Below are 19,015 nucleotides of genomic sequence, written 5' to 3'. Positions count from 1 at the left end.
CAAGGTGGGGGACTGTTTATGGGCCAAGCTCTGGGGGATACGGTGGTTCCCACAGGGACAAGAGCACAGCTGGGTGCTTTGGGAAGGTGCTCTGCCAAGCAGGGTGTTGGAAAGACCAAGACCACAAGGTGGAGCTTAAGGTAAACGCGGGCGTGTCAGAGAGAGGCCCTGGGGAGGGGTTCAAGACGGGAGCTTAAAAGTGAGCACGGTTACCCCAGACCACAGAAGAATCCAGATGAGTGGAAGGGAAGTGTCCAAACCCTGCTGAGACACGGAGACAGGGAGCTGCTGGTCGTTGGCATTGAGAGATGGTGAACAGAAGGCCCCAGGTGCGCTCTGCAGAAGTCCCATTCCAGGGAAGGACAGATGAACTAGGAAAGTCAGGAGCAGGGTCACTTGTCAAATGAGGGCGAGGAGAGAACCCAAGAGGCCAACTGTCTATCAAAGAGGGTCCCTGGGTTTCTTCTCACCCGACCCTGTTCAGGACAGAGCAGGACGTCAGTACAACGGAGACCGGCAGAACAGAGAGAAAGCACGGGGCCACAGGGTGGGTACAAGTGGCAAAGCCAAAGCGCCTGCACTCTTACAGCCCAGCAGGGGAAAAGCCAGAAGCCACAAAAACATTTAGAGGCCTTTATTCATCAACATGGAAGGTGTTGACACACATTTTTATATGAGAACAGAGGGTTTAAGAAAGCATATGTTTGTAAGTCACATGAATTTGTTTGTGCATGTGTGCATGGAAAATATTCTGGAAGCCGGTGTAGTGGTGTACACCTGTCATCCCAGTGGCTCAGGAGGCTGAGGCAGGAGGATCATGAGTTTGAAGTCAGCCTCAGCAACTTAGTGAAGCCCTGAGAAACTCCATGAGACCCTATCTCTAAATAAAATAGTTTATAAAAGGGCTGGGGATGTGGCTCAGTGGTTAAGCACCCCTGGGTTCAATCCCTAGTACCAAAAAAAAAAAAAAAAAAAAAAAAGAAAGAAAAGGAAAGATTCCGCTCTCACATCCATGGTGGTGACATGATGGGTAACAATGACCTGGTGGACTGTTCCAATTTCTAGCTAGTATTTTCCTGTTTCCTCCTCAAGCTGTTGCAGAAGCTCCTCATTAAAAAAAAAAAAAAAACAAAAAAAACAAAAAAAAACTAACTTCTTTTTTCAATGAAAGAATTAATGCTTCTTCCATCTCATAATCCAAGTTCCCACTAATGTTGAGGACAGACCTGGCCAGTACCATGGGGAGCCCAAGTCTGCCTTGGATTAGCGTGGAACAGTCGCTCCCTGCAGAAATGGCTTCAGCAGCCACAGCCTGTTTCCTAACAGGGGAAAAAGGAAGAGAAACTCATAAAAGCTAAAGCCACAAAAAGTAATGGCAGGAGAAGGAAGAGTCAGCAGCGAAATGCCTGCCTCGGGCAGGAGCAGCCGACCCCCTCGAGTGGCTGGCACCGGCTCGCTCCTTCCCTCGGGGAGGTGGTTTCTTGATTAGTCTATTCTAAAAATGGTTATTTAAAAAAAAAAAAAAAAAACGCTAGCTAAAAATATCATCAGAATGCACAGATATGCAGAAATACCCGTGATGCAGATTATTTATGAAGATAATGTAGCAGCATGATCAAGAATTAGCATGAATCATAGTTACTCTACAACTGAGATGTATTTTCCTTCAACAAACCAGAGAGAGGCCTGATCCAACCCCCACTGTCAGCTTTTAAGGTTTGGCTCATTACTTATCCACTGTTGCTCCACGTACAGAGGAGGGCGAGGCGGTGGTCCTTAGGAGAGGGATAGGAAAACAAGTCCCAGAAGCAGTGTTTTAATGACTCTCATCTTCCCTAAACTAACCATCTCACCCTGCAATCTGTTTCAGGAAGGTACCTTTAATCAAAAGCCATCTGTTTCTGAATCTTCCTTTCCATTGGCATCAATTCACTGTGGCTCTTTGTCCAGGCAGATGCTCAACACCAAAACCCTACAGCGTTTAATGCTATCGCATTGAGGTAGGAGTATAAGAAAGACACAAAGAAAGACTTAGAACAGGGAGCTTTAAAGTTGACCATTGGTTAACAACGCTCTCCAAACATTGGGCAGGGGATGCAGCTGAACAACACCTAAAAAGATGAAGAGACTGTCCAGAGAGTCGATTTGTTTCTGTTTTGTATAAAACACTGATGGGCTCTTAGTAAAGAGAGTCTGTTTGCATCAAGTGGCCAGTGAATGTTTTATAATATATTTTTTTTTTAACCTACAGGAATAACTGGTAACAACAATAAAAAAAAAAAATCAAATAATTTGTCTCCTATGAGCCTTAATAGCAACATCACTGCGAATTCAGGTTAGAGCCTCAAGTACTAATTCAGTTTAGGACTGGTTTGTATCCTAAAAAGGGAAATGTTGTCAAATTGTTATCAGACCGACTGCTGTTTCCAGGGGCACCGCTGTGAGATTAGTGAACGGTCACCAAGCCCAGTAAGCAAGTGACGCTCTCCCTGGGCTACTAGCTACTAGTGCACACAGAGATACACAGTCATAAATCAACACCAAGCAGGTTAACCAAGAGAGGCACATTGTCACTCTGTTAATGATGTGTGAAGTAAATGCACGCATCTATAGAATATCTGCACCCGGTAACAGAAACACGGAGATTCAGAGGAACCCAAGTTTTCAATGTTGGGTTGAGAACGTTCATTGAATTGTAATCTTTCTTTTGAAAAGAACATAAACGGACGTGGCTTTTTCTTCTCAATGGAAGCACCTGATGAACGTCTCACGGATGAACGGTTGTCTGCGTGCGGGCTTTCATTAGAGCCTGAAAAACCAACACAAATTACACCAGGGCCCTGCCCTTAAGAAGCTTCTGTTCTAGCAGCAGAAAAAATATATACAAATACATTCAAAGCAGTGTGATGTCCAAAATGATAATTCAAGACTATCAACGAGGGACAATCTTAACACGGAGCAAGCAGGGAAGGACCAGGAGCAGAGCCAGTCTGGAAGACAGGTGCTAACAGCTGTGGCCTCTGTCCAGGGAACATTTGCATTTTAATAGAAATCAAGCTGCTGCTTTGGGTTGCTGTAGGAGAACTGCTATGGGTAGCATTTCTCAGACATCAGGAAGAGGTTGGCAGGGAGGTTACTTCAAATAACACCCAGAGGCTACCTAGAGTCGCGACACTAAAAAGGGGCCAGATAAGTCAGGTGTATGACTCCTTCCAGCATCTGCACCTAGCAAAGACAAAAAAGAAAGTTGGCAGAGGGACCCAGGGAGAGATCTGCACACCCATGTTCAGAGCAGCATTATTCAACATAACCCAAAGATGGATGCCACCCATTATAGACAAATGGACATGCAAAATGTGATCTATCTATACCTTTTTAACCTTCCTTAAAAAGGAAGGCTATTCTGATATGTGCCGCAACTCAGATGAGACTCGAGAACATTGCGCTAAGTGAAATAGGACAGTCACCTAAAGAAAAGGACTGTGTGATCCCACTCCTGGGAGGTATGTAGAGTAGTCAAAATTACACAGGCAGGAAAAGTAGAAAGGAGGTCACCAGGGGTTGGCAAGGGGAGGAATCTAGATTGTTTTGCAGGAAGAAAAGAGGTCTGCAGGTAGACAGATGAAGGGCAATCCGACAGTACGAGTGCGACTAATGTTCTAAGCTGTATGCTTAAAACGACAGACAGCCAGGTGCAGTGGCATATGCCTGTTATCCCAGTGGCTCGGGAGGTTGAGGCAGGAAGATCCCGAGTTCAAAGCCAGCCTCAGCAATTTGGTGAGGCCCTAAGCAATTTAGTGAGGCCTCATCTCAAAATAAAATATAAAAGAAAAAAGGGGGCTGGGATGTGGCTTGGTGGTTAAGCCCCTGTGCTCAATCCCTAGAACAAAAAAATAAACCCACAATGGACATAATAAATTTTGTTATGTGTATTTTACTTGAGAACAAATTAGTCAAAATAAAGTTGGTGAACTATGCCGTAACTTCGAAACTCAAGTCAAAGTTACTTGACTTGACACTATTTAGTTTTTTGACACGGAAAGTGACTATTCAGAAGCCAGATGGACAGCATGCATTGATAGGATAGATAGGGACCTTGCCTAATATGTTGGAAGAAAGATCTCCCCCAGGACAACTGAAATTTTGTCATTTAAATTTCAATTCCATTCCCCCAGCTCTTGCAAAATGCAGCTAACTTTATTAATGTTAGGGTCTTTCCATAAGGCTATGTTTTTCTCCCTAGGCCAATCCAACACACACAGTGGTGTGGGGCATTTGTAAGAGAAAGATTCAAGCAGACAGGGAGAAGAGGGCGACTGGTCACTGGAGGGACAGGCGGGAATGGCTGAAATCAAACTGCCTGCTGTGAACTTCTCCCACCCCACAGATGACCTGATACAAGCCCTGCTCTGCTTTCTCGTCCCAACACTCTCCCTTTTAACGATAAGACTCCTAGCCATTAAAACCAGTCACGACTCAAAGCTTGAAAAGGATCTTTATCAGAAGATGAACACGTTTTCCACTGAATAATTTCCAACCACGGTGGTGTAATTTCATCACAGAAAGAAATTTTGAATTTTCAGTTTCATAAGCTGAAATATGTGAATAATTTAAGACCGAGATGGAATAAATAAACATAGATGCCTTAGAGCTTAGCTCCGCACGTCTGAGTTTGCTGTAGTGAGTCAGTAGGTTGGTAGAAATCTAGACGCACCAAAGATGTAACATGGGACAGACAGATTGGATAAGAAGGCTTTAATGTCCAGATATTAGAACTATAGCCCACAACCATGACTTTTTGCCCATATCATAGAGGGGACTGGAGGGCCAGCTGACTGCAATGCTGTGGTCACTGCAGCTGACCACCTCCCTGTGGCTGGACGGTCTTCAGTAGAACACATCAGGGGTGTACGCTCAGAGATCACTCTTACATGCTCCAAAAAGCCACACACGAGTGAAAAAAGGAGACAGACTGTGGTGTTAGAGCCAGATAATTTGCACAAAAAGGTGGGACAGAAGCCCTAATCTGAACGGGGCAGGCTATCTTCCTTTAGAAGGGACTCAGAGCACTAAACAGCGACTACTTCATCAGCCTCCATGCCGTCTGACACACCTTAGGATATGGCTGTCCCAACCAAGGAGGTGATCAAACATATCTGGGGTGTGTGTGTGGGGGGGGGAGTCCCACTCTTCCAGACTTAAGTGTATTAAAGTTTCTAAAAGGGTAAACGACAGGAGGTAGTTCTGATCCAGACACGACTTTAGTTCTACAGCTGCGTCTCTTGGGGCTTAGTGTGGGTGCAGGGCTTCAGGGACCACAGAGCGCAGGTGAGTAAGAGCAGCAGCCGGCAAGACTCGGGGAAGTGAATCTTCTGCAGGTGGCAGAGTCCGGGCACCTGCATCCCCACCCTGCTTCCTAAAATAAGAAAACTATTTTTCTCCTCTATACTCCACATACTCTAGAACAGATTGGCTCCATATTTATAAAGTATTACTTCTGTTAATGCTCGATATGCCGTGTCACATAAGGTCATGTGTTTGTTCAGGGGGGAAGACATGGCATTAGGGACGTCTCTCATCACCTCTGATGCTGAGCTCATCCCTTCATCTGGGACTTGTTCCATACTCTCTTCTGGAAGCCACACCAGACTGAGCTCAGCAAACCATATCTCCCTCGCAGTATAGAATGCAATGACTCAATGTTTATGCAAAGATCCGCTATTAAAGCAAATAAGCAGAATCAGGAATTCCAAAACACGCTGTGTTTTCATTTCCATCTCACATGAGGATGGAGCTTGCCAAATTTGGGCACTTGGAATTATGAGGTCCCCTACCGCGCATTTCTTCATCAGTCCTCCACATAATTGTCTAACCAAAGCTCTGATAAAAAATGTCTAAAATGCTTCTTAGCATCAAACAAAGGTCTGTCATCTCTGGCCATGCCCTGGAGTTTCCAAACCCTCTCCTGTCCTCCAGGAACACCCCCTTCAATTAGCAGGGCCTGGTGACCACACTGTAGGCAGAGGGCTGAGCCAACAGCCCCAAACCTATAGAGCAGTTCCTCTGCCCAAGTTTAACAGACGCTCCCATCAGAGCCTGCAAGATGAAGAGCCGATACGGCCATGCGTGTGTCTCATAAGAGTTTGGTTTTAGAAAAGGCTGTTCAAAGTCTAAGTGGAGAAGATGTGGGACCGTGAGCTCCTGAAGCGGCCCATCTGCCCCCAGAAGACTGTCTGGATTCTTAGCCTCCTTTCTTCTCTCCTCACCCTCTAGACCTAGGGAAGGTGTTCTTCCAGGCAAAGTGCAGGAATCAGATGCCCTCTCCAACAGCCTGTGCCAGCCTGTCTGGACTCTGTTAGGTATTTTTTTTTGGTCCTGGGGATTGAACTCAGGGACACTGGACCACTGAGCCACATCCCCAGGCCTATTTTGTATTTTATTTAGAGACAAGGTCTCACTGAGCTGCTTAGTGCCTTGCTGTTGCCGAGGCTGGCTTTGAACTTATGATCCTCCTGCCTCAGCCTCCTGAGCCGCTGGGATTACAGGCGTGCACCACTGCACCTGGCCTCCTCTTTCTTTTTTAATTAAAAAAAAATCAGCAAGAAAACATGGCCAGTTATCATCTTCTTAATGCACATTTTGACACCCCTTCCTTTTTTCTCTCTCTAGAGACAGCCCTTGCCGCAGGTGATTTATAGCCCAGGGCTGAAAGTACCCTGATATTCCCACCGACATCATGCAGTTTCAGGCACAACAAACTGGTCCCCAACTGAACTGGTGAAAACCACACAGATCTCACTCTCGGTCACACTAATTTTGTGAATTGAAACTATTTTAGTTTTTTCTTTTAAAGAGTGAGACTTAGAAATGTAGTTGAAAGGTCAAAACTGGGAGTTTATGGGTGAGCACCGGTCAGGGCCCCAGGGGACACCACCTGTTTTGAGGTCAAGAGGAAAGACACCTTGGAAAGAGGAGGAGCCTCCTGCTGGTGACACTGCCTATTTCCAAGGGGACTTTGTTTTCGAGAGTGGCTTTGAACCAGTCCTTGGCAGCACTGGTTGGAATCTACAACGCACAGGAGTCTGGCAGTATCCACGGGAAGGTCATGAACATGGGCAGCCATGGCCGAGTCCCCCCAACCTGCTCCAAGTTCTCTCCCAGATTCCAATAGGACAGGGCTCATGACCTCACCTTCAACTCTTCTACTGGACCTTTGAGGGCCTCTGACCTCTTTTCTGGTCAGGCTGTTTGGAAAGCACTCAGCTCTGAACCGCCCCCCAGTCCTAGCATCTCTGTCTGCTCCTGGCCATCCCTGGGACATCTCTCTGGAAACTTCCCTGAATGATCAAGGCTCACAAGTGCTGTTAGGCTTTTGCCTAACACATTTCTGTGTCACATTTCTGTGTCTTATTGGTCATGACAACATCCTGCTTAAAATCCTTCAGCAACTTCTCTCCTGTCTTGCAGATGGACTCCAAACTCCTTAGGAGAGCTGATTGAAAGGACACTTGGTGACCGCCCCTTCTCTCAATATTCATCCCAAGCTCTATTCCAGCCATCCTGAACGTCTAGTTTTTCAACGAGCCACGTCCTCTCCCCTCTGAGCTCTGCACAGGTTTTCCTTCACGTGAAGGGACCTGGAGATTTCCCACCCCCTCCAATTAGGTCAGTTAGGCAATTTGCTGTGGCCAAAGAGAAATCAGCAACTGTCTTGCAAGCAGAGAGCTGAAAAATCACTGTGCACGGGGGTCTGCCCTCTTCCTGCTCTCGGGAGCCCTGAGACAACAGGGTGATGAAGCTCAGATTCGCTGACCAGAGGGCGGGAGACGGTCAGCAGACAGTTACATAATCATCCCAACAGAAGCTTCCCCATCTCTTGGGCCAACCATCCTTCCAACAGCTGTGAGTGAGGCCATCCTAGATTAGCCAGGCCAAGGCAAGCTGGCCCAGACCAGAATAGCCCAGGTAACCCAAGGAATCCTAGGAAATATGCTCATTGTTTTAAACTACTAAACATTGGATTGGCTTGTTACACAGTATATGCTAACTGATACAAACTTCCGGTTTTCTACTTAGCACCAACTCATTCTTCAGGTCTGAGGACGAAGGCCGCCCTGATTCCAGAAGATGCCATACACTGGTTTGTATCCATGGCTTCCTGTGGGTACCACTGGCAGAAGACTGGCCATGAGTAAAGGAGTTGTCTATCTTCCCATCTCTCTGCCCAGGGCTGGGAAGTTCCTTCAGGTCTTGTGGACGCCTGGCCTGCTACCCACGCTCTGTAAATATCTGCTCAAAGAAGACAGAAGGATGCAGATATCCATCTTTGGGGCTTTTCTTTATTCAACTTCAAAGAATAAGACCAGATACTTTTTACCTGTCTCCACCTAGACAGTGTAACTACACCAACATAGACTGTAATGCTTTTTTTTTTTTGAGAGTGTAACTCATAGTAATAGCCCGTGGGAATCTCCCTATGCTTTTTATAGATGAGACCATATCTTCCAAATTCACTGTGCCTTTCAGTTTGACTAATATTTAAAAATTCACCTAAAATTCCAAGGTCCTCATCGTGCACGTGTGGATATACTGAAAAGCATCATCACCTTCGCTATCAGGATGGTTGCGTCTGTTGAAGAAGCAGAAGGCCTCAACGCAGAACCACATTCACTGACAGGGCAATGTCAATGACAGTTCCTGGAAGCCTATTACACAGGAAATGTCTCCACGGCCGACACCAGCCAGCTTCAACAGTTCGCTGCAGCAACACATCACGGTGTATTTTGTTTTTGAGGAATTTAGCATCATAACAGCATCCTAGCTGCCACAGCTACCAGGGAGCAATCTCTGGGATAAGTATCCACATCTCACTTCATTCTCTCAACAACCTTTCAGGGCAGGTTGTCAGGTTATTCACCACTATTTTACAGATAAGGTAAATAAGGCTCAGAAAAGTTGGACAATTTTTCCAACAGCACACAGCTAATGAACAGCAGGTCTAGAATTTTAATCTAGATGTTATTCCAAAAGCTGCTTATTTGGATTAATATCTTTACATCTGAGGCTGTAAAGTGGTGGGATAATTATCTTCCTTTGGAAGACAAGGAAATAGAGCCAGAGAGGAAGAAGGTAGCTTGCTCTGGGTCTCATAGGGTAGGGATGGGAAGAGAGCCTTGGTTTCCATTCTTAGCCTGGTGTCTATGCTGTGGACAAAGCCCTAGGTGTCCCCATCTTCTGATTAGTTGTTTTCTTTTATGGGTACCAGGGATCGAACTCGGGGGCACACGACCACCGAGTCACATCCCAGCTCTATTTTGTATTTTATTTAGAGACAGGGTCTCACCGAGTTGCTTGGCACCTCACTTTTGTTGAGGCTGGCTTTTGAACTTGTGATCCTCCTGCCTCAGCCTCCAGAGCCACTGGGATTTCAGGCGTGTGTCACCACGCCCAGCCTGCTTAGTTATTAATATTTTGATTCATCCCTCCCCCAGACATCTACAATAACTAACTCAGGGAGGAGAGGGACCAGGTTCCCTCAGCTGCAGGTATGCTCCCAACTATTAGATATTGAGAAACCCAGATTGTGAAAAGCCTGAAGTTCATGAGACCTAACTGGGTGACCACCCACTCTATCCAATTTCCTTAAGGAGGAACCATAAAGCTAGGCACAGTGGTGAATGCCTTTAATCCCAGCAGTTCAGGAGGCTGAGGTCTCATGAACTGGCCCCATATCTGCTATGGGGGGTGGTGGTGGCGAGAATTGATTGAGTACATATAGGTGCTGCAGATGCCCACTGCCCCCCCCCTCCCGCAGTGCCCCTCTGCTCCATACCCCCAGCCACACAGTCACTTGCACGTGGCCGGTCATTCAGTGGGGAAAATAACAAATACTGAGACCACAAAACTTATTAATGAAGGGAAAAGCGATATGTACTCCACATCATCTGTGGGTCTCTAATGATCTGGGGACATCCTGGCCAAAGGTTCCTTGTTTCTCATCTCTTGCAAAGATCCACTTTGGGTTTCTCTGTGAAAAACGCCTTGACATCTCCCCACAACACAGACGGATCCCCGTTGGGGAATGTCAGCCGGTTCCATTGCCTGGGGACTTCCACAAGGAAGTGGTTATGGGATAAACCCCCAGAGACATTCCATGTCACCTGACTGGACTGCCACATTTGAGACTAGACCTAGACAGGGCCACCTAGGCTGGGGACATTAAGATGTATTCCTCAATACTTCTACGCTCTTTTGGATCTAAACCAAAAAATTGGTGGAATTTGTCATTCAGGGCCAATTCAGTGCCAATTCAGTGTGGCATCTGGGCAGAAGGAGAGCTTTTCAAAAAGCAGCACAAGATGAGCAGCCGTTCGCTCCCATGCTGGGCGCAGGGATTGATTACCAGGGCCCAGCAAGAGAGCTCTCGATACACCGGCTGCTTTCAGGTCAGACCTGGAGCCAGGAAGAGGAGCCCAGACCGGCTGCCAGGGCGCTCCCCTTCACCTGCCTTCTCCTGACCTCCCAGGCCTCCCCAATGTCGATTCGCACCCCCAGCTCTGAATGCCAGTGGTGATACACCAGAACGTCAACCCAATTCACAAGAAAAACATGACAGAATCGAATGTTCCGAGAGCACCCGGCAGCCCGGCCAGGCGTCCCCAGATCCCGCGGTGACCATCCCCTGGGGAATCTGTCCTTCTCTGTGGGATGCTCTCTGGGCCAGACCAGGTGGCCCGTGATCCTCAGGGACAGCCTCTCCCTGGAGCCTGCCCAGATGAGGGAGATGGAAAGTCCTCTTTGAGCAAGGAGACTGCCTTCTCCCCGTGACCCTCTCAAGGCCACTCACTGCCACTCCCTCATTCGCCTTTTGGGAAGTGCCAGCCATCGGGTTGCTAGGACAACTGGCATCGCGGCTGAGGCCCAGAAATAGATTGTCAGCAGAGCTGGGAACCTGAATTGCAGACTCCAGTGACAGCAATGAGACAGTGAATCTGTCCCTGAAAGGGAGTGACAGAGTAACGTTACCCAGGGGGTGGCTCTGATATACTATCCTGGGCTGGATGTGGTGTTGGTGACAGAGAAGGGGCAATAAACCAGCTTAAGACAGAGGCTGAGTGACTCTACAAACTCATGTGAGCCCACAGATAAGCAGCAGCCAATGGACACACAGTTTATTAGTCTGGGAGGGGGAGGGAGAAGGGGAGGGGGAGGGGGAGCTTTTCCATAAGCAGAACTGTGACAGCCAGAAACAGGTAGAGCATCACCTGAGGTTGCTAAAGGACAAAAAATCCGCTTGTACAAGCAATAGCTGCCCCCTTCCTAACAATGGCATCCTGCTCCTATATCCCCATTTCTTGGGGAACAAAGAAAAGGTGAAAGAGTCCGGAAAACTAGGGCCTGCTATGGTAGAATATTAATAATCTTGGCACCTGGTTCTCTCTGTGCTGCAGGGTAAGTTCACAACACTTACAACAGGCAGCAACTCACAGGAGCCCCAGGCATTAAGACAACCTAAAGCAGTGCTGGATTTGAGCCCTGGAGAAATTATTTTTTTTTCCATTCTATGCAAGTTACAAAGGCTTAAGAAGAAAAGCACCAAGATGAAATGGGAAGCCAACCTCGTGAGCGTTTTAGAAACTCTTTCAGCAAGGGCATTTTTATTTCTAGATGTGTAAGGTAAGGGGTCCCGGTGTTGGCGAGGATGGCTGAGGTTTGGATGGAAATAGGTAATACCCACAGCCTAGTACCGGTGTTGGGGGTCCAGGAGCAGATCCTGACAGCACCGCCAGCAGATCCCATCCCAGTGCCAGCTACTCCAGACTAGAAGGAAGGAGGTCTCGAGAGCGTGTGTATAAATGTCCTGGGAAAGAAGTGGAATTTAAGTAGAAAAGAGTTAAGGGTCCAAAGAGCAGGAGCACAAGAATTTGCCCGAGTTTCCGAAATGAAAGATTCTGGAAACAGACTGCCATTTGTGTCTCATTTACATTTATGTTCTGGGCAATGCTACTGAAGTAAATTGTTTCAGGTAGGAAAAAAGAATGGTTTAGAAAAAACTAGCTTTCGCCAAAATAGGTTTCAAACAGCTGATTTTGCTACCTCACCTATTGTTTTGTACTTGTTAGAAATTACTTTTGCTAAATTATGTAATATACTCATTCAGGTGTCTGCAAAAGGTCAACAAAATTCTCAGGACTGAGGGAAGATGCATTAATTCTTTTAAGCTGAGACTCCACTGTGTAGCAATCTGTCACATGGTACCACTGGAAATTTAAAATAAATATAGGTTGAGGGAGTGACTGAGTAATATTTGGTATAAAAATTGATCATTTAAAAAAATTAAAATTCTGGATAGTTTGGGGGCGCATATTGAGAGTTGAAGTCAGGGACACTCAACCACTGAGCCACATCCCCAGCCCTACTTTTTTGTATTTTATTTAGAGACAGAGTCTCACTGAGTTGCTTAGTGCCTCACTGTTGCTGAGGTTGGCTTTGAGCTCATGATCCTCCTGTCTCAGCCTCCTGAGCCGCTGGGATTACAGGTGTGCGCCACTGTGCCTGGCAAAACAGTCTGGATAGTTTTTAAAAACACGGAATTCTCTATTTGTCTCTTTGCACTAGTCCTAAGAATTTATTTCCTGTGAGAACTAATGGGTTTCGTCTCTATGGCTAAACAATGTTTAGTTCCTATTTGTGCCCGATCTTTCCTGCCAAGTCAGCAAAGGAGGAACAACCAACTTTTAGAGGAATGATGAACCTAGGTGACATTCTCTGGTGCACTAAATGCAAATGTCTGCCCTAGTGATCCTATGACACAGAACAGAGGCACCCGTGAGGTGACCCCAGCACAGGAATTAGCTGCCCTCTCCCTTGAGGGCTTTACACTTCCATTCCAGGAAGAACCACCACCCACCACCCGCCATTCCTGCCCTTCCTTCTTGGAGGTCCAGTTCCTGATGCTCCACTTGGGAAGTGCAGCCTTTTCATTAAAGGGTCCCAGTTTGGGCTTCAACTTTTACACATGAAGAAATAAAACAATTATAAATTAGGTCCAGGGGCACATGCCTGTCATCCCAGCTACTCAGGAGGCTGAGGCAGGAGGGTCACAAGTTCGAGGCCAGCGGGGCAACTTCATGAGACCCTGTGTCAAAATAAAAAATTAAAAAGGGCTGGTGTAGCTCACTGGTAGAGGACCCCTCTTAGTTCATTTCCCAGTACTGGAAAAAAAATTCTGGTTTAATTCCCAGTACCACAAAAATAAAATAAAATAAATTAAAAAAAAGAAAATGTAAACTAAAAAGCTGAGGATATCATTCGATGGTAGAGAATCACTGGGTTCAATCCCCAGTACCACACACACAAGTGCAAAAGGGTAGAAAGTAATCCTAAAGAAAATAGAGCCCCTGTCCTACAAATCCCCATGTGTCTGTCAACCACAGAACTTCTGAAGGAAAGAAATTTCCGGTTCTGAGGTCTCATGTACCCAGACACAGCAGCAGTTAAATCAAAGACCGTTTTCCACCTGCGGAGTGGGTTGAAATCCCATCTCTGTTGGAGGCCTAATTTCTGAGCTCAGCAGGCTTTGAAATCATCGCTGAAAACCTGCCTCTAAGGAATCTCACCTGTCACCCCTGCAGTACTCCAGACCCCGCTGCAGGGCACAACCCCCTGTCGCGCTCCTAGGGTTCAACCCCGGGACAGGACAGGCAGATGACCCGCCACTGTATCCCCAGTGGCATGGAGCATGCCAGGCACAGGGTCTTTAATAAACTTTACTTATGTGGTGAACTCTAAACTTCAGGGGGACACAGGGACCATGCACTGAGAGCTACTCAGCTGCCCCAGGGTGCAGCTCATTTTTGTGCCCACAGGACACAAATGGGTCAGAAGAGCCACGAACTCTCCCTTCCACAACTTCTGGCCATTCTGAGCATTTTCCTTCTACTCCTGGGAGGCTGGGAGGCTGGAGAAGGGGAGGCGGAGGGGAAGGGTGGCCTGGGCTGTTCCCCAGGCAGTCTTTGCCCGTCTCCCCAGGACCATCTGCCTCTTGCACACAGGAGCAGTCATTCTTAAGTGTGGGTGGGGGATCCCCAAACACACAAAATTCCAGACACCTTTATGCTCACTGTCCTCAAAAGTAACGTTGGATTCTGCCTCGCTGAGAAGACTTTGTCAATGTCCTCTCACACGCCACCAGACTCGGGTGTCATTTGCACTTGGGTGCTATTTGCTCATCCCGAGTTGTGCCCTGGAGTGGCACGTCCTCCTGTCACTTTCTCTAGGGAATCGGTTCTTGGGTCCATGCAGCACTTGGGGCTCAGCCCCACTTTAGGAATAAACGGGACTATAAACAGTGATGCACTGCTACCATCCTAAGGGACAGACGTGCCACTGTCCACAGAACACCAGGGCAGGCCGCACGCAAACAAGAGACCACGAACCACTCAGGTGGAAACGGGCAGGAAATACACCCAGTGCAGAGCTTTTAAAAAGGTACCAGAAAATCCCCAAACTCTATTGATAGTTCCATAAAACTTTTTTTCTTTTTTAAGCAAATGGCTTCCTCCCCCACATTTCCTTACACACATGACCGAAATTTAGCATCTAATTCAAGGGAAAAGAAAGTAGACTGGCCTCTCCCTGCCTACCTCTATCCTTAAGCTGCTACCAGATTCAACTAGTCCTGCTCAGAAAGGGGTTTATGATCCTTTTCCTCATGGCTGGGCCTACCCAGGAGAAGCCTAGGGACACAATAACTCCATCCTTAGACCATCACGCAACAAATATTTACTGAAGGCAAACAGGTCCTCAAAGGCCAAAGACTTACCAGGGAATTAAAAAAACAACAAAGACTAAAAACACACCTTTGCTTTTACAGAGCCTGCTAGTTCAGGAGACTGGCGACTCACATAGCTATATGATATGTAAAGTGCTTACGAGGAAAAAAAGACCAGGCCAGAGGAAGGGGGAGGGCTGGGGTAAAGGCCACTTTACATAGGCCAGCAAAGGTGACCTGAGAAGTCCTACTTCGGGAAACAGAGACTCTTAGGCAATAAACATAGACCACAGTCTCCTTGGTCATACACTAAATGTACTAAAGGTAGAGGCCAATTTAGAAAAGTCATGTTCCCGAGTACCTCCTGGGCAGGGGAAGACATGCAGCGGCAGAGCACCTGGCCAGCACATGTGAGGCCCTGGGTTCCATCCGTAGCGTACACGCACATGCGCATACATACACACATGCACACATACACGCATGCACACATACACACACACAAGTGGTTCAGTTTTCAAAATAACTAATGAGGGCAGATCCTCAGTTTCAACAGCTTAAAGTAGATTCTTCAAAAGCTCTCAGGTGAATTCCTCTGAATGGTCATATGGTACCCGAGGGTCTTGTAGAAAGACTTTCATGGACATAGATCTAATAATTACATATGTATACACACACACACGCATATTTCTATAAGGCTGGCTGTACTCAACACATTAACAGCAGTTGTAAATGAAGTTAGTTTTTAGGAGTCACAGATGTCAACATGAGGGTGCAAGGTGCCTCAGAGACTGACACTTTATGCAGATGTGGACAGGCCTCAGTTTCCTCATGTTGCCCAGCATAGAATGGGTCCCCGGGGCCACAGTGGGACCAAGGTTCTAAGCTAACTACAGAGTCATGCGTGAAACCCAGGCGTTCCGACTCCAGTTCTCACCGCCACTCTAAGACACAGCCTCTTGAGCTGGGTAATTAGGCAGAGTAAGGGTAATGCATGAGCCGTGGTGACCCGCAGGGACCACCAGGATGGAGCCGCTCGTTGCAACAGCTGCTGTGAGAATGACACTCATATACCCATGCCCGGTCCACGTGTAAACACGGGATCTTTGAAAATCACCTGCCTTCCCTATCATAAGGCCACTCCACGGCACAGGCCTCAAGGGACCCGGGACACCAAATCCAAGGTGAAACAGAAACAGTGTTGTAAGAATGGACCAAGATTGCAAGAGGTAACTGAGGTCAAGATTTACTAAGAAAACTGGGAACCTCCCTCTCAATGCTAGCAATGCAGTTTTGAAGAGAAAGTAAAGTGTAAGGACTTGGAATTTTCTTCCTCTCAACACACTCCACTTGCAGAAGGATTTTAAAATGACCAAGTCGGCCATGTGGCATCCTAAAATTTACACTTCAGAGCTTTAAAAACCTCAGTGTCTGAGGTCTGGCATGAATGCTTCAAAGCAATGGTTTAAACACATGCGCGCGCGCGCACACACACACACACACTATTTGAAACAAACTATCTTGATTATAGTTACTGCACTGCTCATTTAAATAGTGCCTGAGCAGGCTGGGGTGGTGCATGCCTGTAATTCCACTACTTGGGAGGCTGAGGCAGGAAGATCACAAGTTTGAGGCTAGAATGGGCAATTTAGCAAGACCCTGTCTCAAAATAAAAAATTAAGAGCTGGGGATGTAGCTCAGTGATAGAACATTACTGAGTTCAATCCTCAGTATATATGTGTGAAATGGGTAGATCAATATATGAAAAACAGAACCTGAAACCTAGAGCACTATTCCATAAGATATTTGCTTTCCAGGAAAAGGACACCTTTTAAATAAGTAAATAAATAAATCGCCATTCTAACAATTCTAACAATTACCTGATTGAAAAGAATTTCTGGTAAAACACCCTAACACCCCAATCCAACAGGAGTACAAATTATTTTTTGATAGTGATAGAAACCGTTGCACAGAGAGAGATTTCTGGTAAGTAAAGAAGTTCTACCCTGATGGGGACTGCAGGCCAAGATGGTGGCTGCTAAATGAACAGACGTACACAGCAACCTACAGACTCACAGAACACCACTGCTGGCGGGTTAGCAACTTCTTGCCCAAGGTCACTGATGGCAGGACCAGCTGCCCCTTGGAACCAAGGTGATCATCATGTGAAACAGACGAACACTAAAACTTCAGCATGTCAACTATGAGGCATGGGGAAAATTTAGTAATCTCATTTTCATACTGCTATTTAACCCTGAGGAAATATGGATACATATACATATTTTAATACTAATACTTAAAAACCCATGAAATAAAACATCCAGTGGGAATTTCTCAATGACCATACTTTTACTTCATGATACGTGCTGCATCGAGCCCTTTTAGGCAACTGAACAATAGGTGATGAACTGAAAAGACATTCTGGTTACTTTAAGAAATTAAAAACATATGCATATAATATTAAAAATACAGATTACAAAAGTATGCATACAAACACACAGAAACCAAGTTGAAATTGGCCCTTCATCTTCTAAAATTTGAAGGTACTATCATTTCCTCTCTGTCAGGGTGTTCACTGGCCATCCTGGGTTTCCTGCAGTGGGATTCTTTCCTGCTCAACACTCTGCTAAACATTTTTTTTTTTAAACAACACAGTCTCACAATGAGTTGAAATCTCCAAAAAGTAGCAACAAAGTAGCAAGTGAGCCCCTTGAAGTTCCTCCTGGGTCATCTCAGCAACTACTTAATACTAAAACTTGTCATGAGCCATCAGCTGACACACAGTACTTATTTACTAATCTCAAAATCTGAAACCCAGTAACCTGATGAAATCCAGGATATCGACTAATTATGAATAAGAGGCGCACCCAACAGAACGGCTCATCTTTGCACACCTCAAGATGTTCAAAGCCAGAAGGAAAAGAAAAAAAAAAAAACACCTCTCCAGGCCAAAACTTCATATGAAACCTAGAATTATGGTTGGGTGGAAATCCTGGTTGCTGCTAAGCCTCGGCCTATTCATCACCCTAAAAGAACTGCCATGGCTCCATCTAAGGAGGCGACTTTGATCCTATCTGGCTGTACCAGTAGGCAGGGCGTTCCCACAATGAAAGAATCATTGTATTCCACTTTTATTCTAGGAGATAATGAGCAGCGCTGCACAGAAACCAAGAGAAAGGCAAGTTCACGACAAATACAAACAGAACCTCCTAAAAAAAAAAAAAGTCAGCAAGGGAATTAATTGGATGATCACCTAGCCTCCTGCTAATACCCCGTCATCACCCTGGCTCAGCTGCAGCGGTGATTCACAAATCCTCCACAGGCAGGCCCCTGCAGAGGCTGCTGTCCTTGTTAACTTACAACATTCACTGCACACCGTTCCCAGGGAGCCTTGGCCTGTTCTCCAGCATGGAGCCTCCCCAGCGAAGCTGGAGGTCTCCGAGCCCCGACGTGATCTTCCTTGTGTTCACAGAGGGGTGAGAGACACCTGGTATGGGAACAGACCAAAGAGAAACAGGTAAATGCATCATCAAATCACACCTTATCTCAACAAATGAGGTTCCCTGATCCATTAGACTAAATGGGCATTCACCAACAATTCTTTTCCAGTATTCTTTCCTAAAATCAAAACCAAAAAAAAAAAAAAAAAAACCAGTCTTTTTGCACTTGCCCCAGGAGACACAAGAAGGCATAGCCATCTTTTTTTTTTTTCCTTCCCCACCCTGTTCTATAAAATTGGAGGCAATTTTGGGAGACTTCACACACAATCCTGCAATCCTGGATGAGATGCAAACTCGCAAAACGTCATCAAAATAAACCCCTTAGGGCTGGGGTGTAGCTTCGTGGTAGAGCGCTTGCCTAGATGCACAGGGAAGGCCCTGGGTTCCATCCCCAGCCCTGCAAAAATAACGACAATCAAAACCCCAAAATAAATCACTTGATTTTGCTCTCTGCAAACGGGAGGGAGGACTATCCCCTTTTACCATTTCCATACCTCGTTGGGTTTGGGGGACGATCAATAAGATCACTTTCGCAAAGCACTCACAGTTCCTGAGGAGATGGGCACGGAAGGGAGTGCCAAGTGTTATTAGTGGTCACAAGCCTGTTACCGAGCTTGGAGCCAGACTGTAATAGCCAGCTCTGGCCAGGCACCAACAGTCAGCCCTCCCTGGAGCACCCAAATGTGCTGGGTGCCAGGCAGAAGAGAAAGGAAAGGCATGGGACAGGAAGCTAAGGGGATGCAAG

At 46.4% G+C, this 19,015-nt stretch overlaps 1 protein-coding gene across 11 annotated transcripts in view; it reads right to left on the bottom strand.

Moving 5' to 3' along the window:
- Nucleotides 1-19,015, bottom strand: part of ATXN1 (ataxin 1) — a 385,115-nt gene that overhangs the window by 131,719 nt on the left and 234,381 nt on the right. For all 11 annotated transcript variants that reach the window (XM_081294749.1, XM_081294754.1, XM_081294744.1 and 8 more), the window contains one exon: nucleotides 18,131-18,257. The gene's annotated coding sequence lies outside the window, so the exon portion shown is untranslated. The remainder of the gene's footprint in view (nucleotides 1-18,130; nucleotides 18,258-19,015) is intronic.

This window comes from Spermophilus citellus (genome assembly GCF_964194105.1).
Source record: "Spermophilus citellus genome assembly, chromosome: 5".
NCBI lineage: Eukaryota > Metazoa > Chordata > Mammalia > Rodentia > Sciuridae > Spermophilus > Spermophilus citellus.
This window is presented reverse-complemented; position numbering and strand designations above follow the sequence as displayed.